The sequence below is a fragment of the Oryctolagus cuniculus genome, chromosome 14 (genome assembly GCF_051225735.1).
Source record: "Oryctolagus cuniculus isolate XC-2025 breed Fujian yellow rabbit chromosome 14, ASM5122573v1, whole genome shotgun sequence".
NCBI lineage: Eukaryota > Metazoa > Chordata > Mammalia > Lagomorpha > Leporidae > Oryctolagus > Oryctolagus cuniculus.
The window spans coordinates 37,709,509-37,715,587 of NC_142880.1; positions in this window are offsets into that span (position 1 = coordinate 37,709,509).

Genomic DNA, 6,079 nt, shown 5'->3' on the forward strand with positions numbered 1-6,079 from the left:
GGGTCAGCTGAAACTGTGTTTGGCCAGAACAGGCAAAGGAAATCTCAAAACACATCTTCCTCCCCATGAGAGACATCCTACTTAAAATTCCCTCAGTGTACATCAGAGACGAATAGGCAGGCTGGTATGAGCTGATTCACAGAGAAAAAGATTTCTGAAATAACCACATTTGTTACTAGATTCAAGGAATCTGATAAGAGCCAGCCATCTCGCCAGAGTTCTGCCTACTCACTGGGTTTGGAGAGGTTGCAGGAGTTGACCGGCAAACAGGAGCCAGATGTGAAGGAAACATGGCTCCAGCTCTTTTATAAAGAAACCGTCAGGCTTTTCTCGGGTTTCTGCAGAGGGTGTGGAAGGGTGAGGCACCGGACACTTCCCACGTGCAGGTCAAGGACAGAGAAGGGAAGTGTGGAAATACAAGAAAACAAACTTAAGAGGTTTGTCTTGGCAGAATTTTTACATCCTAACATCTTGGAGCTGAAAGATGTCCTAATCCTCCACTCTCATTTTATAGACGAGGAGTCTGACGTCTGAGGAGGGTGGGAATTACTTGAGGTCACTTGGGCAGCAGGAAGCAGAACCAGGTCACAAACCTTCAACTCACACAACGTGAGTGCAGCAGTGAGCGCTCCGTAGGGAGAGGTTCAGGCAGGAGAAAGCTGGTCCCTGTTAAAGGTTGAGGCACAGTGACAGTAACTTCTGGAGCTCAGTAGTCCAAAGTGCAGGTCTTGGGACTGTGTTTCCAAGCTGACAGCCAAGCAGAGGCACAGAGCTGATGGCCCTGAGCCACCTTGAAAACCTCCACGATCATAGAAACAATAGCAACAGTGGTGATCCAACAGATCCAGACCCACTTCTGGAGAGAGTCCTGTCTCTGACAGCTGGAGCTCTCTGTCGACCTAGAACTCTGAGCCCCTTCATTTTGCCCATGTTTGGGTGAACGACGCAGAGGCACAGGCCGAAGGCGTATGAAATCCAGCACCAGGCACAGCATATGCATGTGGACTCAGCGGCTGCCAAGGTGGCTGCCACAGAGCAGTTTGTTGCGAAACAAGAGACTCTGGGAGGACAAATGCATCCCCTCCCACTAATTCCAATAATAGTCCCAGTGCTAGTGAGCATTACACAGCCAATGAGCCGGTTTAGATAGGAGAATGATCATGCAAGCCATGAAAGTATTACTGCCTCTGGACTTGGTTGATTTATTTGTAAGAGTACTTCCAAAGGTTAGTGGAAAATAGAATAAAAAGGTAAGTTTATTGTGGTGTGAAATATGGAAATCCATGAATGGCTTCTCATACTATGAATTTTCCATGAGTTTTTTGAAAACCCCCTCCATCCTTCATCCATACTTTTTTTAGGGAAATTTTCCTTTCTTTAAGATTTATATATTTAGGGGCTGGCACTGTGGCATAGCGGGTTAAGCCAATGCCTGCAGTGCTGGCATCCCATATGACACTGGTTCTAGTCTTGGCTGTTCCACTTCCGATCCAGCTCTCTGCTAGGCCTGGGAAAGCAGTGGATAATGGCCCAAGTGCTTGGGACCCTGCACCCACATGGGAGACCCATAGGAAACTCCTGGCTCCTGCCTTTGGATTGGTGCAGCTCTGGCCGTTGAGGCCAACTGAGGAGTGAACCATCAGATGGAAGACCTCTTTCTCTCTGCCTCTCCTTCTCTCTCTGTGTAACTCTGACTTTCAAATAAATAAATAAATAAATCTTTTAAAAAAAGATTTATCTATTTGTTTGAAAGTCAGGGTTACAGAAACAGAGAGAGATTCACTCCCCAAATGGGCCGCAGTGGTGGGGGATGGGCCAGGTTGAAGCCAGGAGTCAGGAACCAGGAGCCAAAAGCTTCATCCAAATGTCCCACGTGGGTAGCAGGGGCCCAAGCACTTTTTTTTTTTAATATTTATTTATTTGAGAGGCAGAGTTACAGAGAGGCAGAGGCAGAGGGGGAGAGAGAGGTCTTCCATCTGCTGGTTCACTCCCCAGATGGCTACAATGGCCAGAGCTGTGCCAGTCCGAAGCCAGGAGCCAGGAGCTTCTTCCGGGTCTCCCATGCAGGTGCAGGGGCCCCAGGACTTCATCTTCTACTGCTTTCTCAGGCCATAGCAGAAAGCTGGATTGGAAGTGGAGCAACCAGGACTTGAATTGCCGCACGTATGGGATGCCAGCACTGCAGACTGGGGCTTTAACCCACTGCGCCACACACTGGTTCCAACCATCAACTTTGAAGTTGCATCTGATAACCTGGAGAAGTTCACTGGATAGGAAGAGTTGCTGGCTACTCATTGTCATAGAATTTTTCAAGTCTGTAAAAGTTGCTTTTGCAATATTTCCTTAAAGCATACAAAATTTAGCTAAAGCACCACAGACTGTTAGCATTTGCGTTAGTATAATGGGAAACTTAAACTCACACCCATTCCCAGGTACTGCAGGTTATATTCAAAATTCAGTATTCCCCATAGTGAGAACCCCACTGCAGGCCGGAGCTTGCTTCTCAGATCTGAACTCTGTGCTCTGGATTGACTTCTAAAAATAGATCACCTGTGTACAACCCCTAGCTCAAGTTCTGCTTTTTGGAAGAAATTCTTTTCTCATTTTCTTTCTTTACTCTGATATCCTGTTTGGGTTCCAGCTATCCTATTTGTCCCTCATTTTTAACCTGCTTTCCTCATTCAAGCCAAGCGTACTGAAACCCCAAATCCCTTGAAATCCACGGCTATAAAAATGCCTCAACTCTTCTTCTTCTGAGTCCAAATGCTCACTAATTTCTGTGGCGTTAAGCCCAGAAGGTGAGCACAGCATTGTACCTTTAATTAGTTACTTTTCAAATCCCCTGTGGTATGTACAGTTTGGATTACTCAATTCTGCCAAAAACATTTCATGTGAGAGATGGTGTGAAGATTAATAAATCGTGGTTTCTAAATAGCTTTAAAAGGCTAGGATGGGAGGTGTTTTGCAAATATATGGCAATGCCTTTCGTAACAGACATTGCTGTAGCCCACAGAATAAATTCTATTCTGGGGAAATGTCTTGTCCAACTAAGCCTGAATAGATTGAACGTGCTGCTGTAATCCCATACTTTGACAGCTCAGATTGCCGCGGTACAGCCAGCCATCCTTCCTAAACACTTAGGAGGCGTTTCTCAAGTATCAGGAACTCTGCTGGGCCCTGTAGATGAAAAAAAAAGTCCCTTCAAGTTGCTCACATATCAGTGTATACGTATGTGGGGGCCGGTGTTGTGGCGCAGCAGGTTAAGCCACGGTGTGTGCGTGTGTGTGTGTTGTGTGTTTGTGTGTGTGCGCACATGTGTGTGGAGGAGAGGACCGAGCAGTAACGATAACTGTAATGTGCAGATACCCTTTAAGGAAGAAGCAAAATGCTAGCAGAGTTTAGAAGAAAGAAAGGTCAGATGGAATGGGAATTCAAGGAAGTCACAAGGGAGGTAATATTTGGATGAAGCTTGAAGAAGTGGGATATCTTAAAATAGGTTTCTTTTAGCTTTAAATACATTTAGATACACAGAAATTTACAAAAATAGAGCAGAGAGTTCCCACATACCTCTCAACTAGTTTCCCCCTTCTTAACATCCTTCACGTCCATGACATTTGTCCAAACTAAGAAGCCAGCACCAGCATCTTTCCATTAACTGCACTCGGTATCTTTTTGGGTGTCACTGACTTTTCCATTCATGTCCTCCTGCTCCAGGATCCAGTTCAGGCAGCGTCACTGCATTTGCTTGTCATGGTTTGTCCGTCTCCTGTGTTCTCTGACAGTTTCTCTTACAGTCTTGAGTACTGGCCAGGTATGCTGCAGATTGTCCCGCAGCCTGAGTTGATGTGTTCTCCTGATCTGACTGAGGCCATGGGTTTGGGGGCAGAACAGCACAGAAGTTCCCTCCCCCTCACAGCACATCAGAAGTACCTGATGTGCATGGGACACTACTGGTGATGTGTGCCAAGGAGTAGCATGTCAGTGCAGAAGGCTGCCTCCCAGGGAGAGCCTGCAGGTGCACAGTGTGATGCTGGCCTAGCGAGAATCTAGGTGGGGTGACAGCAGAGGACTCGGGAGACAAGCGTTGCCTGGCATGGCACTTTCCACTTTATAAAAGATTTTGTGGAAACTTTTTCAAAGCTTAGCATCAAATGGTGAAGTGGTTGGGTAAGTATTGTCCCCATCAAAAGGTGAGAAAACTGAGGCCCAGGGGAGTAAGGAAGATGGCGGAAGAGCACACAAGCAGCGGCAAAGCCAGGACTTAGACGACTCTCCCGAGTCTCGTTGCTCTTGTTTCATCACTTGGAAAGGCCTGTGGAGCAATAGTTGGGAGTGATGAAACCACACACATGAATATTTCGTGGCTGGAATCCCTGTCTGTCTGTCCCAATTTCCCATCTAAACTCCTCTACTCACAAAAGCTAGGCGGAGCAAAGCCAATTCCTACTTCTGAAGAGATTAGAGCTTTCCCACGCAGGTCTAGGTACATTTTCTTCTGCTATAGCAAGAAAATCTTGAAAGTACTTGGCTTCCATGTCCACTGGGGCCCTACGGGCAGAGGGGCTGCCGTGTAATGACTGCTAGCCAGTGTTCATTAGCGCCCTCTGCGAGCTGCCAAGGGAAATCAAAGGACAAAAGCATTTTGGCAACTGTTGGTCTTGGGAGGCACAGATCCAGACTGAGGGAGAATGAGAAAGGGGACCTGAGCAGTTTCTACTCTTTCCTTCGCCATGAACCATGGGACTGGTAGTTTACTGTCTCAGAAAGGGAGCCCCAAGTTGGATGAATGAGAAGTTCCCTTAATAGGAGCTTTTAAAATCTGATATTCACTTGCTCATTTCACGACCTGGATTGGTGGTAGGTGATGGAAGTGTAGGAGAAACACTGTCAGCATGGATTCTTTCTTTCTTTTAAGTTCACCAGCAGGGGAAATCATAAGAAGAAACAATTAGGAGGAGGGAGTGATTGACTGAGGTTCATGGTAGAAGTGATGCTGGAGCTGGGCATTGGGGGATAACCAGTTTTCAGGGTGGAAAACGGAATCTAGCCAAACATGGAGGAGAGAGGCACCCTCCTATGCCTGGGACAAGGAATCATGTGGTATTGCTGGAGCATGACAAGGGGTATTGGGATAGTGAGAGACAGAGCAGGGGCAGGTGCTGTGAGGCAGTGGGTTAACGCCCTGGCCTGAAGTGCTGGCATCCCATATTGGGTGCCCGTTGTAGTCACGGCTGCTCCTCTTCCGATCCAGCTCTCTGCTATGGCCTAGGATAGCAGTGGAAGATGGCCCAGGTCCTTGGGCCCCTGTACCCATGTGGGAGACCCGGAGAAAGCTTCTGGCTCCTGGCTTTGGATAGGTGCAGCTCCGTCCATTGTGGCCATCTGGGGAGTGAACCAGTGGATGGAAGACCTCTCTCTCTGTCTCTACCTCTCTCTGCAACTCTGTCTTTCAAATGAATCTTAAAAAATAAAAAAGAGAGAGACAGAGCAGGAACACTCAGCTCCAGGACCAGCCTCTGGGGTTCAGAGCAGAGACCTCCAGCAAGGAGCCCTCCAGCATTCTACCCACCCTTTAGCCAGCCAGGCACTTGGACCTTAAGTGTTTTCCCTGACTTCCCATTATTGCAACTTGATCTTGAAAGTACATATCCATGACGCGTAATCCCTTGAAATGTGTTGAGAGTGCAGCAGCGCTTGGTCTGTGATTGGCAGCAGCTTCTCTTGTGACTCATTTTATGCAGCTCAAGGCTGAGTGGAAACATCCCATATACTTCATGCAGTATTTCTGTCAAATTGCAGGGGTTTTTTGGGAGGGGAAAAGATTATCTGCAGATCTTTGATATTCACTTGTTCATAGAGCTCTGGCATTAGCCCGTGTCACATGGCTCCCTTATAGTTTCCAAAGCCATTAAATTCTAAAGAAAACAGGATTTTTCCAGCTCTGATCTCATTATGTGTACAAATTCCAAGAGCAGCCTCCCAGAAAATAAAAGTTTTTATACAACAGAGTAGATGTGTTCATGAAAGATATATTGTTTATTTTCTTGGCACAGAGTTAACTCTAAAATAAGATTACTTA